Below are 25,116 nucleotides of genomic sequence, written 5' to 3' on the forward strand. Positions count from 1 at the left end.
ATTAGACTGATTTATCGTGTAACCGAGGTTTAACGAGTTCCTATTAGCACTCATCTGGATGACCTCTCACTTTTCGTTATTTAGGGTCAACTGCCACTTTTAGCACCATACCGATATTTCTTCTAAATCGTTTTGTAGTTAGTTTTGATCTTCTGATGACTTTATTGGTCGACAAACGACAGCGTCATCTGTAAACAACCGAAGACGGCTGCTCAGATTGTCTCCCAAATCGTTTATATAGATAAGGAACAACAAAGGGCGTGTAACAACCTTGGGAAACGCCAGAAATCATTTCTGTTTTACTCAATGACTTTCTGTCAATTACTACACACTGTGACCTCTCTGACAGGAAATCACAAATCCAGTCACATAACTGAGACGGTATTCCATAAGCACGCAATTTCGCTACGAGACGCTTGTGTGGTACAGTGTCAAAAGCCTTCTGGAAATCCATAAATGCGGCAGCGATCTGAAATCCCTTGTCAATAGCACTCAGCATTTCATGTGAATAAAGAGCTAGTTGTGTTTCACAGGAACGATGTTTTCTACACCCATGTTGACTGTGTGTCAATAGACCGTTTTCTTGGAGGTAATTCATAATGTTCGAACTCAATATATATTTTAAAATCCTGCTGCATATCGACGTTAACGATATGGGCCTGTAATTTAGTAGATTACTCCTACTATCTTCCTTGAATATTGATGTGACCTGTGCAACTTTCCAGTCTTTGGGTACGGATCTTTCGCCGAGCGAACGGTTGTATATGACTGTTAAGTATGGAGCTAGTCACTTGAATCAGCAGTTGTCTTGTGACAGCCAGAGCGAGAGCACCAGCAGCAGCGAGTACTGTTTGTATAAAGCGTTTATTTTGCATTTTGTTTACGACCTTCCACTAAGGAAGGGATTCTATTTGTGTTTATCTGCTCTGCATAGTAACTAACAGTTCTTGATAAAACTTTACGTAGTTTTCGTGTTAGATTTCTTAGTGTTTTCTTGATCGTTTAGAACAGAAAGCGCCCTAAAACCGTCTTTTGTTTGTTTCGCGGCCGTTAGCCACTAGTCACTTGAATCAGCAGTTGTCTTGTGACAGCCAGAGCGAGAGCACCAGCAGCAGCGAGTACTGTTTGTATAAAGCGTTTATTTTGCATTTTGTTTACGACCTTCCACTAAGGAAGGGATTCTATTTGTGTTTATCTGCTCTGCATAGTAACTAACAGTTCTTGATAAAACTTTACGTAGTTTTCGTGTTAGATTTCTTAGTGTTTTCTTGATCGTTTAGAACAGAAAGCGCCCTAAAACCGTCTTTTGTTTGTTTCGCGGCCGTTAGCCACTAGTCACTTGAATCAGCAGTTGTCTTGTGACAGCAAGAGCGAGAGCACCAGCAGCAGCGAGTACTGTTTGTATAAAGCGTTTTTGTACTTATTTGCTGCGCTTAGCTTCTAAATAGTTTTTCTGGGAAAACCTAGCGTAGTTTTCGCGTCTCGTATTTCAGTGAGTGTTTCTTGATTATCAGAGTAGCTCATCAGAAGATTACCTTGGGAATTTGTCACCGTATAGAGTAGGGTAAACATAGTCATGTGTAGGGACTGTGGTTGTTGTGAGCGGACGCAAGGAGAATTGGCCACTCTTCGGGGGCAGGTGGAGGCTTTGTCTGTTAGGCTCATCGAGCTCGAGGCGCAGGCGTCGGCTCGTAGTGGCGTTGGGGCAACTGTGGTGAGACCTATGCCTACTTCGGCGGCCTTGGAATCACATGGAACCCCTGATGTCGCTGCGTCTTCCGGCAGTGAGCATCTTACCGGTCAGCCATCACTCCAGGGTGAATGGCGGACAGTGGTGGGCTCGCGCGTGCCTGGCCGAAAGGCGAAGGTGGGATCTGGCCGCGTGGCAGCTGCCTTACCCCTTTCCAACAGGTACGGGGTGCTTCCTAGTGGTGATGACATCGTTTCCGAGCCACCACAGGATGCCTCGCCTGTTGGGCCAGTGGCCGATTCTCCGGCAAGGTCCCGACAGTCACAGAGGGCGGGCCTATTAGTTATAGGGAGCTCCAACGTTAGGCGGGTTATGGAGCCCCTCAGGAAAATAGCGGGTAGGTCGGGGAAGAATGCCAGTGTGCACTCGGTGTGCTTGCCGGGGGGTCTCGTCCGTAATGTGGAGGAGGCCCTTCCGGCAGCTATTGAACGCACTGGGTGTGACCGGCTGCAGATAGTAGCACATGTCGGAACGAATGACGCCTGCCGCTTGGGTTCAGAGGCCATCCTTGGTTCCTTCCGGCGGCTGGCTGATTTGGTGAAGACAACCAGCATCGCACGCGGAGTGCAAGCTGAGCTTAATATCTGCAGCATAGTGCCCAGAGTCGATCGCGGTCCTCTGGTTTGGAGTCGTGTGGAGGGTCTAAACCAGAGGCTCAGACGACTCTGCGACTATAATGGTTGCAAATTCATCGACCTCCGTTATTGGGTGGAGAACTGTAGGGCCCCCCTAGACAGGTCAGGCGTGCACTACACACCGGAAGCAGCTACTAGGGTAGCAGAGTACGTGTGGCGTGCACACGGGGGTTTTTTAGGTTAGAGGGACCCCCCCCTTGGACGAAACGATAAAATACCTGACGGCTTACCAGAGAGAACATTATCATCGTTGATAAAGAACGTCCGTCCTCAGAGACCAAAAACAGGAAAAGTTAACGTAATATTGGTAAACTGCAGGAGTATCCAGGGCAAGGTTCCTGAATTAGTATCTCTTATTGAAGGAAATAGTGCGCATATAGTATTAGGAACGGAAAGTTGGTTAAAACCGAAAGTGAACAGTAACGAAATCCTAGACACAGAATGGAATATATACCGCAAGGATAGGATAAACGCCAATGGTGGAGGAGTATTTATAGCAGTAAAGAATTCAATAATATCCAGTGAAGTTATTAGCGAATGCGAATGTGAAATAATCTGGGTTAAGTTAAGTATCAAAGGTGGGTCAGATATGATAGTCGGATGCTTCTATAGACCACCTGCATCAGCAACCGTAGTAGTTGAGCGCCTCAGAGAGAACCTGCAGAACGTCGTGAAGAAGTTTCGTGATCATACTATTGTAATAGGGGGAGACTTCAATCTACCAGGTATAGAATGGGATAGTCACACAATCAGAACTGGAGCCAGGGACAGAGACTCTTGTGACATTATCCTGACTGCCTTGTCCGAGAATTACTTCGAGCAGATAGAGAACCAACTCGTGAAGCTAACGTTTTAGACCTCATAGCAACAAATAGACCGGAACTTTTCGACTCCGTGAATGTAGAAGAGGGTATCAGAGATCATAAGTCAGTGGTTGCATCAATGACTACAAGTGTAATAAGAAATGCCAAGAAAGGAAGGAAAATATATTTGCTTAACAAGAGTGATAGGGCACAAATCGCAGAATATCTGAGTGACCACCATCAAACGTTCATTTCTGAGGAAGAGGATGTGGAACAAAAATGGAAAAAATTCAGAAACATCGTCCAGTACGCCTTAGATAAGTTCGTACCGACTAAGGTCCAAAGCGAGGGGAAAGATCCACCGTGGTATAACAATCATGTACGAAAGGTACTACGGAAACAAAGAAAGCTTCATCATAGGTTTAAGAGTAGTCGAATCATAGCTGATAAGGAAAAGCTGAACGAAGCGAAAAAGAGCGTAAAGAGAGCAATGAGAGAAGCATTCAACGAATTCGAACATAAAACATTGGCAAACAATCTAAACAAGAACCCTAAAAAGTTTTGGTCATATGTAAAATCGGTAAGCGGATCTAAATCCCCTATTCAGTCACTCGTTGACCACGATGGCACCGAAACAGAGGACGACCGAAGAAAGGCAGAAATACTGAATTCAGTGTTCCGAAACTGTTTCACTGCGGAAAATCGTAACACGGTCCCTGACTTCAGCCGTCGCACGGACGCCAAAATGGAAAATATTGAAATAAACGATATCGGAATTGAAAAACAACTGCTATCACTTAGTAGCGGAAAAGCATCCGGACCAGACGAAATACCCTTAAGATTCTACAGTGATTATGCTAAAGAACTTGCCCCCTTTCTATCAGCAATTTATCGTAGATCTCTGGAAGAGCGTAAAGTACCTAGCGACTGGAAGAAAGCGCAGGTCGTTCCCATTTTCAAGAAGGGTCATAAATCAGATGCGAATAATTATAGGCCTATTTCGCTTACGTCAATCTGTTGTAGAATAATGGAACATGTTTTGTGTTCTCGTATTATGACGTTCTTAGATAATACAAATCTCCTTCATCATAACCAACATGGATTCCGCAAACAGAGATCATGTGAAACTCAGCTCGCCCTATTTGCTCAAGAAATTCACAGTGCCGTAGACACTGGCGAGCAGATTGATGCCGTATTCCTGGACTTCAGGAAGGCATTTGATACGGTTCCGCACTTACGTTTAGTGAAAAAAATATGAGCTTACGGAATATCGGACCAGGTTTGTGATTAGATTCAGGATTTCCTAGAAGAAAGAACACAACATGTCATTCTTAACGGTTCAAAATCTGCAGATGTAGAGGTAATTTCGGGAGTACCGCAAGGAAGCGTGATAGGACCTTTATTGTTTACAATATACATAAATGACTTAGTTGACAACATCGGTAGCTCCGTGAGGCTATTTGCAGATGACACGGTTGTCTACAAGAAAGTAGCAACATCAGAAGACTCGTACGTACTCCAGGAAGACCTGCAGAGGATTAATGAATGGTGCGACAGCTGGCAGCTTTCCCTAAACGTAGATAAATGTAATATAATGCGCATACATAGGGGCAGAAATCCATTCCAGTACGATTATGCCATAGGTGGTAAATCATTGGAAGCGGTAACGACCGTAAAATACTTAGGAGTTACTATCCGGAGCGATCTGAAGTGGAATGATCACATAAAACAAATAGTGGGAAAAGCAGGCGCCAGGTTGAGATTCATAGGAAGAATTCTAAGAAAATGTGACTCATCGACGAAAGAAGTAGCTTACAAAACGCTTGTTCGTCCGATTCTTGAGTATTGCTCATCAGTATGGGACCCTTACCAGGTTGGATTAATAGAAGAGATAGACATGATCCAGCGAAAAGCAGCGCGATTCGTCATGGGGACATTTAGTCAGCGCGAGAGCGTTACGGAGATGCTGAACAAGCTCCAGTGGCGGACACTTCAAGAAAGGCGTTACGCAATACGGAGAGGTTTATTATCGAAATTACGAGAGAGCACATTCCGGGAAGAGATGGGCAACATATTACTACCGCCCACATATATCTCGCGTAATGATCACAACGAAAAGATCCGAGAAATTAGAGCAAATACGGAGACTTACAAGCAGTCGTTCTTCCCACGCACAATTCGTGAATGGAACAGGGAAGGGGGGATCAGATAGTGGTACAATAAGTACCCTCCGCCACACACCGTAAGGTGGCTCGCGGAGTATAGATGTAGATGTAGATGTAATGCATCAGTATACTCCGGAAGGAACCTAATTGGTGTACAGTCTGGACCAGAATACTTGCTTTTATTAAGTGATTTGAGTTGTTTCACTACTTCGAGGATATTTACTTCTACGTTACTCATGTTGGCAGCTGTTCTCGATTCGAATTCTGGAATATTTTCTTCGTCTTCTTTTGTGAAGTCATTTCTGAAGGCTGTGTTTTTTTTTTTTGCCGCTAACGTACTTCACATACGACCAGAAGCTCTTTGGATTTTCTCGCAGCTTTTCGAGACAAAGTTTCGTTGTGGAAACTGTTATAAGCATCTCGCATTGAAGTCCGCGCGAAATTTCGAGCTTCTGTACACGATCTCCAATCTTGGGGCTTGGCGTCTGTTTAAATTTGGCATGTTTGTTTCGTTGTTTCTGCAACAGTGTACTAAACCGCTTTGTGTACCAAGGAGGATCAGCTCCGTCGTTTGTTAATTTATTTGGTATAAATCTCTCAATTGCTGCCGATACTACGAGGGGCGTTCAGAAAGTAAGCTCCGATCGGTCGCGAAATGGAAACGACTATGAAAATCCGATAAAGCTTTGCACAGATGTGTTGGGTAGTGTCTCTAGTATAACCCCAGTTAGCATCACGTCGCTCTTCTCATTTCTGAGCTCGCAGTGAGTGCGTAAAGATGTCTAGAAAATAGTGTCTGCCGCCAAGTACGAGGGCCTGGTGAGAAATTTCGCCTGAAGCTATGCAGCTAACATTACATAACTGTCGTGCTGTTTCTTCTTCAAGACAATTCTCATCCGCATTCTGCAGGGGCAATGAAGATGCTCCTGCATCGTTTTCAAATGGAAATGTGAGATTACCCACAATACAGTCCGCAATTGTCTCCCCCTGAGTTTAATCTCTGGTCACATGAACCGCTGTCTTTGAAGACAACATTTTGACACAGACAACGAGGTGTAGGCCAGCGTGGAGAATTGGCGGAAAGCACTGGCGGCTGCCTTCTATGATGAGGCTATTGAAAAGTTGGTACAACGCTATGACAAAAGTCTAAGTCAGAACGGCGACTGCGTAGAGAAGTAGCTGAAAGGTGTAGCTAATTGTTACAAGTAAAACATTTCTGATGTTCACTGTGGTTTCAATTTGTCAATCAATCGGAGCTTACTTTCTGAACAGGCCTCGTATTTCTTTGTATTCAAGCCACATCTGACCGACACTTATATTATTAATTTGGAATGAGTGAAGATTGTCTCTCAGGAAGGCGTCAAGTGAATTTTTATCTGCTTTTTTGAATAGGTATATTACATCGTTAATGAACTGTCTTCTAACTGTCAATGTTTTAATTAGATGATAAATGACTTAAATGTATTGTACTTAATATGTTAATTATGTTTTGACAGCGCTACTCTTACGACGTTATATGTTTTCAATGATTCTTTTGAAGAACAGCGATTATTAACTAAGTTCTGTCACGATTATCTTTGGTTGTTGCATTTGTTATTTCAGACTTATCCTTTTTCGTCTTCGAAAAGTTCAATAAAGTATCTCAGTTAGTATTTATGTCCAATTACGTTAGCCACCTTTTAGGACACGAAAATGAATAAATTGGAAATAATAATTGCAAGAACCAAAGATAATCGAGACAGAATTTATTTAGTAAAATAATATCGCTGTTCATCAATAAAATCTTTGTAAACATATAACGACGAAGAAGGAGACCTGTCAAGCTATAGTTAAAGTATTACGTCCAACATATTTACGCAATTTACAATCTATTCAAAACATTGACAGCTATGAGAAAGTTCACTAACGATGTAGTATGGACGTGAAATCATTCTAGACGGGAATACAATTTAGTCACATTTATACACTGTCTCACCAAAATTGTATTCGTAGGTAGTTGACAATGGCGATAAGTGGCGAAACAGTCATTCGTTAATAAAGATTAATTGCTATAAACAGTTCTTTTGGTATGTGTTTCTAACAAAATATTTTCAGTTTCTGAATGTGAAGAATTTCTGTTAGAACAGCCAGAGACCCTCACTGTCAATAAGAGATTAGAATTTTCGCAAATGAGCGGTGTTTATGGTGAAGTCCAGTTACTAATAGCGGTACCTTATAGGTTGAGTAGCGAGCTGCCCTACCTTCACACGGGCAGCACTGTATCAACAACTGGACGACTCGTCTGAAGTAGCTGTAATAAATTATATGCACAAACTTTCATCGTGAATCAGTCTTCTACCAGCGAAAACCGTACGTAAATCCTTATAAACAGAAAAACGCGTAGGGGAACTTATATTACGAGTACATGTCTGACGGTGTGTACCACGCAAGAAAGAAATTACTCCACTACACATTATGACATAATATTGTTTCTATTTATTCTTATATTTAGATCGCCACCGTCCGTCCAAAAGTTCTGTGACTGATTTTATTCCCGGTGTATAAGTGGGGTCAACGCCGTAACTATGGTGCCAGCTTTAACTAACAAATGTAAATAACAGACTTGCATTACACCAACCATTTGTGACCAGGCAGTGTTAAGTAATGGACGTACTGACGAAATGTGTAGGCTTTATTGTGTCGTAAATCGCAGTAACGCAACATCTCTAAATCAAAGGTTCAAAACTTAGTCCAGAATGCTTTGAAGAAGGGAAAATTGAGTGCAGTTTGTCTCGCACATCTTGACTCTCGAACAAAAATAACGGCTCGTGGATGCCTGGTGCGACTTGATTGAAACGTAAAACGCAGGTAATTCTTTTCTGGAAAAATTGATCACGGGTGATAAAAATTATGTTATCAATACAAACCTGCCAGAAAACGACAAAGTGCAGAAATTCACATGAAGAGTCAATCCTTGACGACACAACCAACATTCAAAACAATTGACACGAGAGATGACCAACATCGCATATGATTTCTCTGACAGATTCATGTGGTTGTCTGGACGTTCTGTCCGTTGTATTCAAGTGAGGAGGCAGGTGGGTGGGGGAAGAGGGTGGGAGGGGGAGACCCAAGGACTATTTACAACACGTAAAGCATTTTTATGAGTCCAGTATTTCAATAATAGCTCATGCTTACAAGATTTTCATAATTTTTTGGACGATGTAATTTATTGTTTATGTTTTATAGTAATAGTTTTAATAGGTACGGCAGCAAAACAACTTAACTACATGAAGACACAGACAGTGATACCTGGGTTCCAAGTCTCGTTTCCGAAGACGTACTTTATGAAAAACATTAAATCAGCGTCAAGAGAACTGGAGGTCGCACTAGAAAAAATTAAGCACACAGAAAAGTTTAAATAGGAAGGCAAATGGATACAGCCTAAGCTTTCTTCAGAGGAAGAAGTGTTCGTGTAATGTATTAACAAAATGGAAAGGTTCTACCAACTAACTAAAGGCATCTACAGTAAAAGATGAATATCGTTAAGCGCCAAAATCAGATGCTACTGCACTATTATACGACTGGTGAGTGTGTATGCGGCACAGACTCCAACAATGGGCAAGAATGGTCCAATGAAGATACTTGAGCCAAAGAAAGAAATATTTTGAGAAAAAGGAGCGAATACAGAAGGCATCATAACTATGAGCACTTACGCAAGTGGAAAAGATACGTGATACGATTCTGAAAAGAAGGATTGCCTTTGAAGGCCATGTAACATGAGTGAGCCCAGGAAGGATATCTAAAAGGATATTAACCTACTTTCAAGATAAGGGAGCCGTGGGGGAAAGGTCCACAGAAGTTCAAACAGATCTACGAGAACTGGAAATTTCTCCTAAACATATCCAAGAACGTGATCCCCGCTGAAGGAAAATCTACGAACACAGAAAGATTTCGAGGAGAATCTGAAAATGAAGACAGAACGTAGACGCAAGAGAAAAGAGAACAACATCGAAAATAAATTCAGGAGCACCAGGCGGTAGTTTAAAGCACATGAAAATGGACGGTTGAACTGACGTGCTCCCCAGTTGGCCGAATCGAACAAAGAAGAATAATAGTAGTAGTAGTAATATTAGTAGTTATATATAAAACTTCTTAATAATAATGACTGTTGACACATTGTATTGGCTAAAACAAATAAAATGAAAATGGAAAAGCAGAATGAATACTACTCAACAAAGTTTAACGGTGAGAGGAATTTTAAACACGGCTGTAAATAAGATGGTAAGGACAAATGGTTCAAATGGCTCTGAGCACTATGGGACTTAACATCTATGGTCATCAGTCCCCTAGAACTTAGAACTACTTAAACCTAACTAACCTAAGGACATCACACAACACCCAGCCATCACGAGGCAGAGAAAATCCCTGACCCCGCCGGGAATCGAACCCGGGAACCCGGGCGTGGGAAGCGAGAACGCTACCGCACGACCACGAGATGCGGGCGTAAGGACAGAGAGGACAAAGTGAATACCGTCACCTTGAAAGATTATGTGTTCTGTACCTTTACATAACTTGTAGGTGGCTTCGTACTTTGTAGTTCTTACTGTCCTCCCACCACCACTTCATTCACTACAACACACCACAGGTTTCATTCTCTGCTACTGCTCTTGGCTCCCTTTAACAGCCATAGAAGATCATCGGTGTAAACGACGATCTTGTCAGCTCAGATTCCAGATCCAGATCGACACCCTGCTGGCATACCTTTTTGATGGGACTGATCGCTTTATGGTATTCAGCAGCATTTTAACCTCCACCAAACGCTCTCATCGCTAATCGCCAAAGCTGTGATACAGAGACGCAAGTACTCGTACGTTTCGCAGTAGCTGGTATAATATGCCCATCAAATGTTATCCAAAGTGTGTTCAAGGGCCGTCCAGATTGCTGTAGCGTATTTCCGAGGAGTTCGTAGTATTATATCAAGTGCTTCATTTGACGCGATGTCTGTTGAGCAATACTGTCCGCAACGAAACTAGTGCGGGAAAATTCCGTGGAACTACTCGTGTGTCTGTAGTCGAAAAGACAGAAGACGTTTCTGAACGTTACGTCATATATTTGCGGAGAAAACAGACCTTAAGACATTCACAGGGGCCATTCTCTTCATTGTTGTTGTTGTTGTGGTCTTCAGTCCTGAGACTGGTTTGATGCAGCTCTCCATGCTACTCTATCCTGTGCAAGCTTCTTCATCTCCCAGTACCTACTGCAACCTACATCCTTCTGAATCTGCTTAGTGTATTGATCTCTTGGTCTCCCTCTACGATTTTTACCCTCCACACTGCCCTCCAATGCTAAATTTGTGATCCCTTGATGCCTCAAAACATGTCCTACCAGCCGATCCCTTCTTCTAGTCGTGCCACAAACTTCTCTTCTCCCCAATCCTATTCAATACCTCCTCATTAGTTACGTGATCTACCCACCTTATCTTCAGCATTCTTCTGTAGCACCACATTTCGAAAGCTTCTATTCTCTTCTTGTCCAAACTGGTTATCGTCCATGTTTCACTTCCATACATGGCTACACTCCATACAAATACTTTCAGAAACGACTTCCTGACACTTAAATCTATACTCGATGTTAACAAATTTCTCTTCTTCAGAAACGATTTCCTTGCCATTGCCAGTCTACATTTTATATCCTCTCTACTTCGACCATCATCAGTTATTTTACTCCCTAAATAGCAAAACTCCTTTACTACTTTAAGTGTCTCATTTCCTAATCTAATCCCCTCAGCATCTCCCGATTTAATCTGACTACATTCCATTATCCTCGTTTTGCTTTTGTTGATGTTCATCTTATATCCTCCTTTCAAGACACTGTCCATTCCGTTCAACTGCTCTTCCAAGTCCTTTGCTGTCTCTGACAGAATTACAATGTCATCGGCGAACCTCAAAGTTTTTACTTCTTTTCCATGAATTTTAATACCTACTCCGAATTTTTCTTTTGTTTCCTTTACTGCTTGCTCAATATACAGATTGAATAACATCGGGGAGAGGCTACAACCCTGTCTCACTCCTTTCCCAACCACTGCTTCCCTTTCATGCCCCTCGACGCTTATAACTGCCATCTGATTTCTGTACAAATTGTAAATAGCCTTTCGCTCCCTGTATTTTACCCCTGCCACCTTCAGAATTTGAAAGAGAGTATTCCAGTTAACGTTGTCAAAAGCTTTCTCTAAGTCTACAAATGCTAGAAACGTAGGTTTGCCTTTTCTTAATCTTTCTTCTAAGATCAGTCGTAAGGTTAGTATTGCCTCACGTGTTCCAACATTTCTACGGAATCCAAACTGATCTTCCCCGAGGTCCGCTTCTACCAGTTTTTCCATTCGTCTGTAAAGAATTCGCGTTAGTATTTTGCAGCTGTGACTTATTAAACTGATAGTTCGGTAATTTTCACATCTGTCAACACCTGCTTTCTTTGGTATTGGAATTATTATATTCTTCTTGAAGTCTGAGGGAATTTCGCCTGTCTCATACATCTTGCTCACCAGATGGTAGAGTTTTGTCAGGACTGGCTCTCCCAAGGCTGTCAGTAGTTCTAATGGAATGTTGTCTACTCCCGGGGCCTTGTTTCGACTTAGGTCTTTCAGTGCTCTGTCAAACTCTTCACGCAGTATCTTATCTCCCATTTCATCTTCATCTACATCCTCTTCCATTTCCATAATACTGTCCTCAAGTACATCGCCCTTGTATAAACCCTCTATATACTCCTTCCACCTTTCTGCCTTCCCTTCTTTGCTTAGAACTGGGTTGCCATCTGAGCTCTTGATATTCATACAAATGGTTCTCTTCTCTCCAAAGGTCTCTTTAATTTTCCTGTAGGCAGTATCTATCTTACCCCTAGTGAGACAAGCCTCTACATCCTTACATTTGTCCTCTAGCCATCCCTGCTTAGCCATTTTGCACTTCCTGTCGATCTCATTTTTGAGACGTTTGTATTCCCTTTTGCCTGCTTCATTTACTGCATTTTTATATTTTCTCCTTTCATCAATTAAATTCAATATTTCTTCTGTTACCCAAGGATTTCTATTATCCCTCGTCTTTTTACCTACTTGATCCTCTGCTGCCTTCACTACTTCATCCCTCAGAGCTACCCATTCTTCTTTTACTGTATTTCTTTCCCCCATTCCTGTCAATTGTTCCCTTATGCTCTCTCTGAAACTCTCTACAACCTCTGGTTCTTTCAGTTTATCCAGGTCCCATCTCCTTAAATTCCCACCTTTTTGCAGTTTCTTCAGTTTCAATCTGCAGTTCATAACCAATAGATTGTGATCAGAATCCACATCTGCCCCTGGAAATGTCTTACAATTTAAAACCTGGTTCCTAAATCTCTGTCTTACCATTATATAATCTATCTGATACCTTTTAGTATCTCCAGGATTCTTCCAGGTATACAACCTTCTTTTATGATTCTTGAACCAAGTGTTAGCTATGATTAAGTTATGCTCTGTGCAAAATTCTACAAGGCGGCTTCCTCTTTCATTTCTTCCCCCCCACTCCATATTCACCTACTATGTTTCCTTCTCTCCCTTTTCCTACTGACGAATTCCAGTCACCCATGACTATTAAATTTTCGTCTCCCTTCACTACCTGAATAATTTCTTTTATCTCGTCATACATTTCATCAATTTCTTCATCATCTGCAGAGCTAGTTGGCATATAAACTTGTACTACTGTAGTAGGCATGGGCTTTGTGTCTATCTTGGCCACAATAATGCGTTCACTATGCTGTTTGTAGTAGCTAACCCGCACTCCTATTTTTTTATTCATTATTAAACCTACTCCTGCATTACCCCTATTTGATTTTGTATTTATAACCCTGTAATCACCTGACCAAAAGTCTTGTTCCTCCTGCCACCGAACTTCACTAATTCCCACTATATCTGACTTTAACCTATCCATTTCCCTTTTTAAATTTTCTAACCTACCTGCCCGATTAAGGGATCTGACATTCCACGCTCCGATCCGTAGAATGCCAGTTTTCTTTCTCCTGATAACGACGTCCTCTTGAGTAGTCCCCGCCCGGAGATCCGAATGGGGGACTATTTTACCTCCGGAATATTTTACCCAAGAGAACGCCATCATCATTTAATCATACAGTAAAGCTGCATGTCCTCGGGAAAAATTACGGCTGTAGTTTCCCCTTGCTTTCAGCCGTTCGCAGTACCAGCACAGCAAGGCCGTTTTGGTTAATGTTACAAGGCCAGATCAGTCAATCATCCAGACTGTTGCCCCTGCAACTACTGAAAAGGCTGCTGCCCCTCTTCAGGAACCACATGTTTGTCTGGCCTCTCAACAGATACCCCTCCGTTGTGGTTGCACCTACGGTACGGCCATCTGTATCGCTGAGGCACGCAAGCCTCCCCACCAACGGCAAGGTCCATGGTTCATGGGGGAAGATTTTCTTCATATTCTTCGTATTCTTTTTCTTCTTCTTCTTGTTCTTTTTCTTCTTCATTATCTTCATTTCATGGACTAGGCCTTCAGCCTGTTCCGTTTTCAGTGGAGCCACCTAGTTTTCGGTCGTCCTACATCTCTCTTTCTTATTGGTTTCCTGTTGACTGCCTATTTAACGAACTCTTCCTCATTTTTTTTCATTTATTCTCGAACAGTGTATTTTAAGATCTTCTCTAGCTTCTATTTGATCTCTGAGCGTACATCCTTGAACTTCCCTTAAGAATTTCAGTTCAGCCGACCGTATTGATCTTTTATTTTTCTCAGCTAATGTCCATCATTAGCTTCTCTACATTGGAATAGGGGTAGCTACTACTTTGTGAATTTTTTGCTTTGTATCCTGCCTTGTTTTCTCATGCAAAGTTTTGTATAGTATGCCAAAAAGGATTTGAAACTTATTTAATGCATTAGTGACTTCGCTATCATCTTCATAGCTAGCATCGCAGCGTAACAGCTGGAAGTGTGACACCTGTTCCATTAATTTCTCAGCTAGTACTATCTCATAGCGTATCGGAAATTTCCCCCTTTTTTTTAATACATTCTTAATGTGGTTTTACTTTATACCACAACAAAAATAAATGTATCTAGCACCGCATCGTGCTCTGAGAAAAAGAAAACAATATCTCGGCACGTTCCTACACCGAGGTAATGTATATGGGGAAAACGAAAAAAAGTGCTTCATACAGGATGCAGAAGGGTGTGTCGCTACTCTCCTTACGCTTCATCATCCAGGTACGTCTTCACGTATATCATGTTGTTCCACCGAGAATCGAACTTAGTCATGTCAGCTCACTCAAAGGGTATCTTCTCCTACCTGTTGATGATCCAGCTGCGTGGAGGGTCGCGTAGGGCACTCCCTAAGTAATTAGAAAAATACTGTCTGTATTTTGGATTCCGTACGATCTTGCAATGACGTTCTTGTAGGTAGTTCCAAAAGTCTAATACATCTTTAGGTCCATCGTGAAAGAAGTAGTGTACCGCATGCGCACGGATCCACGTGACAGCGTTGGTCTTGGCGCGCGGGAAATACTGTTGATCCGGAAATAGTAGAAACCGAGGTGTAATGTGTTCCGGAGTCACTCGTAGAAAATTCGACAAAATTTGACGCACCAAGCGCCATACGTCTTCTGCCGCGCCACATGTGAGACGGTGTTCGTCCGTGTCTGGTATCCCGCAGTCTACGCAGAGAGGCGATTCCGCCATGTTTATCTTGTGGAGGCGTGATCTGGTGATCTGTTTACCATTGACTGTGATGTACCATGTGGATCGGACGGCTGTGTCCAGTGGAATCGCGTGAATCGTCTTCCACACCACCTTCCAATTAACCTGAGAGCTTTTGGTCTCCACGATGTTTGGTGGGCGCGTCTGCTGTAGGACATGATATACATCCCGCGCCGACGCCTGTTTCGTCGGTGGTACTGCGATACGGAAATAGCTGTGTTCAATGTAAAAGTTCCCGAAGTAGTAGAAGGGTGTGGGTATGTCTTGCGTCGTCAGTGGGGACATAATGGACGGCGGAGCTAAGGACTCCAACAGCAAACCTGTCAAACTGTCCGGGTGGTGGCGCCACAGCTTGATGTGTGAGCTGACATACAGGGCCACAGCTCTGTCGTGGACATGGACTAGACCAATACCTCCCCTTTTTGGGGGAAGGGTCAGTGACTCATAACTGACTTTGAAGAGCATGCCTGTACTGACGTAGGCTCCGAATGCCGCTAATAGACGTCGAGCCATCAGTAACGGAATTGGAAGAACACGTGCTATGTGTGGAAGGCGCGATGCGAGGTAAACATTGACGATGTGTGTCCTTTGGAGAATGTCGAGGGTCCGCAGACGAAGGTTGAAGATCTGGACCCGAATTTGTTGTAATAAGCGGCGGTAGTTAAGAGCCGCGGTGCGCCGTATGTCGTTGTGAAACTCTATTCCGAGACATTTGATAGTGCCACGAAGCTGTAGGGGTTCGACACACGCTGGGGTCGACCCGTCTCCTATGGCCATGGCGACCGATTTGGCGACGTTGAGACAGCTGCCGGAAGCCACACCGTACGTGGTAATCCATTCTAGTGCTCTGTTGACATCATCGCGATTGCGGAACACGAGAACCAGGTCGTCTGCATATGCTGTACAGCGAAATGTGACGTCACGTAGTGTAAGACCGGTGAGGCGTTGACGGAGACCACAGAGGAGCGGTTCCAGTGCCAGAGCATATAGTAACGTCGACAAGGGGCAGCCTTGACGGACGGAGCGGAAAATCGGGAGGGACTGCGAGAGACGCCCGTTAACGAGCACTTTGGAAGTCGCCCCTCGGAGTAGGCGCATCACGACGTCTGTGAATTGCTGTGGATACTGCATGTGCTGGAGAACGGACGTTAGGTACGCGTGATCCACTCGATCAAAAGCTTGGCCGCATCCCGGGATGCGGCGTGCCATGGCTAGGGCTATTAAGTCACGGTATCGACACAGTGCTGTGTGGATGTTGTTGATACCCCCTAGGGAAGTCTGATCTGACGAGATGACGTAAGGTAGGGTCGGTCGTAGACGGTTTGCTAATAGTCTGGTGAATATCTTCATGTCGCAGTTGACGAGTGTTAGCGGGCGGTAATCTTGTATTCGAGCCCCACCTTTAGGCTTGTGAACCGGTATAATTATTCCTTCTACGAAGGTCGCAGGGAGCGGCACCGCGGGGGACATAAGCTCCCGACAGATGTCTGTTAACTTGGGAGCCAGTATATACTGGAAAGTTCTACAAAACTCCACAGGGAGCCCGTCGGGGCCAGGAGACTTATTCGCCGCTCCTTTACCGATGGCGTCGATAACTTCGTCTTCCGTAATGTCGTTCAATAATTCAGTTTGTAAATCCTGTGGGACATTGCCGTAAACTAGTTGTGAGACTGCTATCACCGTCGTCGGGTCGGAACATTGAGCAGAATAAAGTCGTGCGTAATGGTCGAAGAAGGCTGCAGCAATATCGCGTTGTGTGGTGTGATGACGGCCGTCCTGAGTGGTGATGGCATGTATCAGCGCCCGTCTTCGCAGTGTACGTTCTCGGATGACGTGGTGCATGGTGGGTCGTTCCGTTGCGAGTCTGTCTTGTGTCCGCGCTCGGACGATCGTCCCTTCGAGGTGTCGGCGCATATGGGCTACGATCTGTGCTTTCGCACGCTGAACTGTCAGCTGTCGTTCCGGTGTGGGTGGCAAGGAGGCGCATTCGCGAAGGACGGTGAAATAAAAAATCAAGGGTCTGCCGCCTCCAAGCAGCAGTCTCAAGACCATACGTAATAAAGGTTCGCCGTAGGGCCGGCTTGGCGCAGGTTAACCACCAACTAATCGACGTAGGATACGTTGGGAGGCGGCGGACGCACAAACTCCACGTGTCTTCGATGGGGCGTCGACAATCCGGAGAAGCGAGATGAGCACGGTTTAATTTCCAGGGATGTCGGCTGCGCCACACCCGTTGGCGACGAAGGGTGACGGCACATATATAGGCCTCGTGATCAGAAAAGGCTACTGGCCACACCTCCGCGTCACTCACCGTTGCCGCGAGAGAACGGGAGACGTAAATTCTATCGATGCGACTAGACGAGTGACTCGTGAAATGGGTGTATCCCGGTCTATTTCCTCGGACATGTTCCCATGTATCTACTAGCTGGAGATCGCCGATGAGTGTCCCAAGTTCGGGGCACGGTGAATGGCGTGGCAGCTGATCTTTAGGTGCTTGGGTGCAATTGAAATCAAGTCATCGTGCCTGCCCTGAAAAAGTGGTGCTATTCCTTCTGCGAAGAAGAGCGATCGGTCACGACGGCGATTCGTCCCGGAAGGGGCGTACACATTGATAAACCGGACGCCTTACACCGTTACGGCCATTCCTCTAGCGTCGGGGAGATATCGGACTTCGTCCGCCTCGAGGCCCTGAGGAGGATGGCGACTCCACTGTTAGTTGGCGAGGCGTGGGACACATGAGCCGTATAACCATACATACCCGGGAAATCGGCGACGAAGACTTCTTGGAGAAAGACAATGTCTTGGAGCAGCGACAACTTCGTACGTGTCCGAATGGTGTTAATGTTGATGGTCGTCAAGCGATAGGTTTGTAGATCGTCTCCTGCGGTGGGGGCTGCCGTCAGTGTCGCCGTAAAAGGTGGGGCCCGTGATCTGCTGGCCGCGTCCGCGCCGTCATCTGTTGCTACTCGGGAGGGGCCGAGGTGTGGGAGGAGAGACCCCTCTCCTCATCCACCACAGCGGCCGTAGAATCGTCTTCAATGTCATCCGCCCAAGGTCCGTAAGTTAACGGTGATTGCGGTAGAACACTTGTGGGCTGAGTGACTAAGGGTGAATCCGCAGTTGTTTCCGGTTGTGTACCAACGGCGGGCGCTGTGCTGGCCATCCGTTTGTCCGAGAGAGCGGAATCGGGTTTGTCAAAATCAGACAAAGTGATAGGTGAGGGCGATCTCGTGTCATCCATTTTCCTCGTCGTTTCGTCGGCCGTCCGGTCTTCAACTGGAGAAGACGTCCGCTGGAGGCAATCGTCTGAGGGTGTGCGACGTCGCTTTTTATGTTTTCTCGGTGACCTTTGTTTGCGGACGTGGGTTTCTGTGTCAGAAAGAGTTTGTGGTTCCCGTATAGCATCCCCCTCAGGGAGAAAGGCAGAGGTCGGTACAACCCTAGCGTCGAGTTCCATTCTCTCGTCCGAATCTTCATGTGGAGTCGATGGCCGGCGTTCTTCAACCCCTGCAGACACCGTAATGGTGTTGGTCAATCCAGGACCGGCGACAGGTGCGCATTCTAACGCTTCCTGTCTGCCGGGGGGTTGTCGTCTGTCATGACGGTCGATCGTGTCACCTCTGCGTAATTGAGGGGGAGGGCCGTGAGCGTAGGAGGTGGTGTCGTGTCATGCAATGGAAGTTGTGTAACCCGACGTTGAATACACGCCGAGCGCACATGACCCTCCTAGCCGCAACCAGAACAAGTACGAGGTTGGCCGTCGTACATTATTATTGCTCGACAGCCACCTATGACTAAGTAGGACGGCACATGTTTCTTTAATTCAATTTTCACTTATCGGACGCCGTTGAGGACTTGGTACGTCTCGAAGGTGTTCCATTTTTCGGCCACGTGGCTAATTACCGTCCCATAATGGCGGAAAGCTGAGGTAACGACGTCCGGTGGTACTTCGAAAGGGAGTTCGAAGACTCTTAGTGTGCGTAATCCTAGTCCAGCATGGTCAACAGTAACCTCTCCGATGTGACCATCGGAGTGTTTGAACTTGAGAGTGTTCGCGCATCTGTTCACAACTGCGTGACATAACTCGTCATCGATCATCTTGACGTAAACGACGCTACTTGTGATGGATAGGTGGATACCGATGATGTGCTGTGTTGGTATTTGAACTTCGTCACGGATGAATTGTTCTACTTCAAAGGCTCGTGGTCGTGCGTAGTCGGGCTGGAAGCTGATCTTGATGGTAGCTTTTCTGTACGAATGAGCCATTGCGACTCAGTGTTAACGGACGCGAGTATTAGCTGCGGCGAGGAAGTAAACAAACTACGCGCGCTCGCGACTCTGCGGACGGGACCGCGACTCTGCGGACGGGACGTAAACAAGACGTCCTCGCCGCTCACCGGCCGAAAGCAGACTGATCCCTTGGACGGCCATTATCTTAATTTTTTACCGAAACTTTTAGGTCCTACTTCTTAAATATTTGATTTTGGTGATATGGTGCAAAACGAAGAATATTTTCTGTCTTCTGAATAACTATTTGGTCATGTGCAAAAAGCAGAGTATTTCTGTGTGTTTGTCCCGTTATTAATCAAACACCTCGTTTAAATTCCCGTTTTCACTGTCTAGCAATGTGGTTTACTGTATACTAAATATAGAAGGTGAGCCGGCCGGGTTGGCCGAGCGGTTCTTGGCGCTACAGTCTGGAACCACGCGACCGCTACGGTCGCAGGTTCGAATTCTGCCTCGGGTATGGATGTGTGTGATGTCCTTAGGTTAGTTAGGTTTAAGTAGTTCTAAGTTCTAGGGGACTGATGACCTCATAAGTTATGTCCCATAGTGGTCAGACCCATTTGAGCCATATAGAACGTAAAAGATTTCACTTGTAACGCACTCATCTCCTGATTTTTATTTTTCTTGTGTTCTCTTTTACAGTATCTATTGTACCTGGTGCGTGCTCATACCAGCTCTTTAATAAATGTATTATATATCTCGGATACCCTCCTTTTCTATGATGTTTAAGGCCAGCTAGTGTTCACTCCATCGAAAGCGTGATAAAAAAATTTAAAAAAAAAATGTTCAAATGTGTGTGATATCTTATGGGACTTAACTACTAAGATCATCAGTCCCGAAGCTTACACACTACTTAACCTAAATTATCCTAAGGGCAAACACACTCACACCCATTCCCGAGGTGGGCCAGCCGCAAAAGCGTGTTCATAATCTGTGAACGAGATATATTCTCCTCATTTTTCAATTAACTGGAGTACAATAATAACATTAGTCTGCCCCCGTAGTTGGGTGGTCAGCGTGTCTGACTGCCATGCAGAGGAGACGGGTTCAGTTCCCAGGCCTACCGGAGATTTTTCCTTTGTGAGATAACTGGAAGTGAATTCATTCAGCCTAATGAAGCCAACTGAGGAGTAGAAATCCAACAGCTGGTGAGCAGTGTGTTGACCCCATGCTCTTCCACATCAAATGGTTCAAATGGCTCTGAGCACTATGGGACTCAACTGCTGAGGTCATTAGTCCCCTAGAACTTAGAACTAGTTAAACCTAACTAACCTAAGGATATCACAAACATCCATGCCCGAGGCAGGATTCGAACCTGCGACCGTAGCGGTCTTGCGGCTCCAGACTGCAGCGCCTTTAACAGCACGGCCACTTCGGCCGGCGTCTTCCACATCCCATCCACATGTAGCCATATGGCAGAGGGTGACACGGCGACCGGTCGGTACCGAACGGTCGTCTGGGCGTTATGGTGGAGTTAATCTTCTACCTTTACATCTATAACATTACCATTAAAATATCGTCCCTTTCTAAATCCAACACGTTGCTCCACTAGAACGGCGTCAGCTATCTTTCCCATTCTATTGTTTATAATTCTTGCGAAGAGTTTGTATGAAGCATCTGGAGGGATAATTTCTCCCCAGCTTTCAAAGACATATCCTCCTCCTTTCTTGTTGAATGCTATCATCTCCACTGTCGTTCACGATTCATTGTGACGGCTCATACAGTGAAGCTCTTCTCTGGCGAAGTCGGTAATTTCCCCACAGGTAATATTCTTTTATTAAGGAGGGTATGTGGAAAATCCACTACCATGGCTGCAAGGAAAGTATCTCCCTTGATACTGGTCTCCAGTGAAAAAATGGTAATGGTACATATTGCCCACGGCCCTAACAAACCGGAAGGCAGATTTCCCGACACACTTAGGCCAAATGTTCGAGGAATGCAGGACACCCTTATATCGCTATTTTTTACGAGACCTATACGACACCTGCAGTTGTTATGGAACAGAAGCATCTCCAGGAACTACTGATGTGGCTCTTTGCGAACACCTGACGGATGTGTATTGGTAGCTGCAGTGTTACTTTCCTCTAGGTGGAGCAAGCAAAACGGCGATGTGGAAGGAAGCCGAGTAACCGAAGTGAACACGTATCTACGGATGTTTACGGGGCTACCTGTGAAAAGACTAAAGAAGCCAAGAATACTCATCGGGGTGCAGGAGCTGGAAGGTATCCGTCAGTCGTGGTTGGCTGTGTTTGCCACCCACAGATGGTCTGACGAGCGTGTAGTGCAATGGAAGATATTAAGGCAGCAGCGTGCACGCTGCACAAGGGAAGAAGTTGGGACTTCTACCTGGAATGGCGTAACTCAAAGTACAGTTCTGAAGGGAACTCCTTGTTACGTTACAGGTAAGAGCTGAAGGAACTCTTTTGGGCAGAAGAGTGAATGACCTCAGGTTTCTGTTACTGTGACTAGTTTCTAAGAGAATATCTGAATTACTAAGAGTTTAGCAGCTATTTAAGATAGGGAACAGGGAACTGCTAAGATTTATTCTAACTTAGAATTTAAATTTAAAGAGCTTAACTCTCAATTGATATTCATGTTTCCTTCTCCGTAGTTAATCTTTCCTTCCTTTAAAGCATTTTCAGGTACTTTGTATAGTAAGTGCATTCAGTTGTGTTTTGTAATGATTGTTTGAGGCTGTTGTAAATGAAAGAAGAGTTGTTGATTTGATTCCGTTTATTGTTGCGTATTTTCCACATTGATATCTCTATAGTTCGCCGATTCTTTGCACGGATGCTGTGTCTTCCGGAAAGGAGCAGTTAGGACGGCCTGATAATACGTATCTCTTGAATTACCTTTCCTCAAGGGATCAGTACTCGCATAGTGAGACTGGCAACGCAAACAGTTATTGGTGACGAAAATATTTGTGTTAAAGACATCTGAAAGCGATTAACTTTCATCTCCTACCAATTTTTATGAGGTGTAAAAGCCCTAGTTGTAACATTTAATCCTTTTCATTTAAGAACTTTTATGTAGATTCCATCAGACACTGCTTCTTTCCTGATTTTCACCTGTTTCTTGGCCTGCTGTATCTCATGCCGTGTGATGACGCATCCCTGGAAGACAATTTGATTCCCTTCGTGATCAAATGTATGTGAATTCCTAAGGGACCAAACTGCGGAGGTTATCGGTCCGTAGACTTACACAATACTTAAGCTAACGTATGCTAAGAACAACACACACACCAATACCCGAGGGAGGACTCGAACCTCTTGCAGGAGGGGCAGCGCAGTCCGTGACATGGCGCCTCAAACCGGGCGGCCACTTCGCGTGGCAATTCCCTTCATCCTCTGAAGTTGTTATTTCTTCCTTTTTATCATTCAGTCGACAGTTCTTGGTAGTGTTTCATCCAAGCCTCTTTACCCAAGACGTTTACTTTTGCAGCATATCTTTCCCTCTTGTTCAGTCGTTTCTTTAGTTTATAAGTCTCCTCTTACCTAACATTCACGTCATTTACTGTAGTTGATGTAAATCATTTATCTGGTCATTGTACTATCTACAATTCCTTTCATTCCCTATTATGGCAGAGGTAACCAGTACAGTCACAGTGCTTCATTAGTGCTGAATTGCGGGTTGCCTTCATTCGTTCATGCGCGTGTTGTTGAGTACCAATGAAGCGACAACTACTCCACTGTATTTCCCCTTATTGAATTTCCATCGCTGACATTTCGACACGCTCGTCCAGTACTAACACAGAGAGCTGTTTCGAAATGAGTACACGCGTATTTCTCCCCGGAGTCTTATTTTGCCAGAAAGGCCAGTACCTCGTAGGAGCCTTATTTATTCTGTATTGCTCTAACCACATTACCCTATCTGCTACAGTACTGACGCGTATGTACTGTCCTTCGTCAGTTGTAAATTACCTTAATTTTATGAGTTGAGGTGTCCATAGGACTATCTGTCACTTTCATGGTTTTATAGTTGGTAACGGCCTATGCACATCTTAAAATGGCTCTGAGCACTATGGGACTTAACATCTGTGGTCATCAGTCCCCTAGAACTTAGAACTACTTAATCCTAATTAACCTAAGGACATCATCACACACATCCATGCCCGAGGCAGGATTCGAACCTGCGACCGTAGCAGTCGCGCGGTTCCGGACTGCGCGTCTAGAACCGCTAGACCACCGCGGCTGGCATGCACATCTTATGTTCGTTCTGTAAGTAGGTTATTTTTACTGTACACCACCCATTTCGTCCGGGATTCCACTCCCTCTCTCCCTTTTTTTCCTCATACTCCTTCACTCATGTCATTTTTCTCTACTAATTGCGATCCGCACTTGCATGTAATCTTGCACTTGGGTGCCTCTCTCAGCTTTGCTCCCCAAGCCGGTGGTATTAATTGTGACGCGTCCTGGAGAGGTATCAAAAAGCTCTTGTTACTCAAGTGTCCCAGCTATCTTGACGCAGAAAGCGGCGGCTAGTGTCACTTATGCCTTATGACGGCCCTCATACCAAGTGTAGTATTTGAATCGAGTCCGACTCTTGTAGGTCCACGTAGCCATTCTTGGGACGCCACAGTACACTAATATCCAGTAAATTTCTTCAAAGAACACTGATGAAAATAAGATTCGCAAAACCAAGAAGGAGTTGTGCGACATAAATTTAAGTTGTTAGGCGTCATCTACATCTGAAAGACGATGTCTGTTCAAATTTCGTGCCAGTCGCGTAAGAGTGGCGCTAGTAGCGCACTATGAAGATGCAAATAAAAAAAATCACTCGGTCATCAGGCCACAAGTGGCCCATCGGGACCATCCGACCGCCGTGTCATCCTCAGCTGAGGATACGGATAGGAGGGGCGTGTGGTCAACACACCGCTCTCCCGGAGCCGCTACTATTCGGTCGAGTAACTCTTCAATTGGCATAACGAGGCTGAATGCACCCTGAAAAACGGCACCAGCGCATGGCAGCCCAGATGGTCACCCATCCAAGTGCCGACCAGGCCCGACAGCGCTTAACTTCTGTAATCTGACTGGAACCAGTGTATCCACTGCGGCAAGGCCATAAGATGGAAACAACGTTTGCTTTAAATACACGCAGTAACGGTTGTGAACAACAGGTACCTTTGAGATTGGACGTGACGAGCTGATGTTACTCAAAGAACCTTTATCGTGACAGAGACGCCATTATCAATAACTCATTGAGTTTGAACGAGGTCGTGTAATAGAGTAACGGGAAGGAGGATATTCCTTTTGCGGTACTGCAGAAAAACTTGGCAGTAATGTAGCCACTGCGCATCGTTGGCGACCACGGTAGTCAGGAGAACGTGCGACCGCAAGAAGACCGGATTCCGGACGGCTGCGCAGCACTACCGAGAGGGGAGACCATCGTGTTCGGCGTATGGCTCTGGCGCGTCGCACTGCATCTGCAGCGGCAATTTGAGCAGCAGTCGGCACCACAGTAACACAACTAACTATTGCTAATCAAGAACAGCTCCGGGACAGACGCACTGTAGCATGCATTCCACTGAGCCCAACGAACCATTTGCGACTTCGGTAGTGTCAAACGAGCAGGGTGGAGGTTTGTTGTGTTTTCTTATGGAATCTGGTTCCGCCTTGGTGCTAGTGATGGCCTTGAGTTGGTTAGAAGCAGGCCAGTTGAGGGCCTGCAACCAACCTGTCTCCGTGTTAGTCAAACTGGGCCTACACCCGGAGCTACGGTTTGGGGTGCGATTTCGTATGACAGCAGAATCACTCTCGTCATTATCTC

This window comes from Schistocerca nitens, chromosome 4 (genome assembly GCF_023898315.1).
Source record: "Schistocerca nitens isolate TAMUIC-IGC-003100 chromosome 4, iqSchNite1.1, whole genome shotgun sequence".
NCBI lineage: Eukaryota > Metazoa > Arthropoda > Insecta > Orthoptera > Acrididae > Schistocerca > Schistocerca nitens.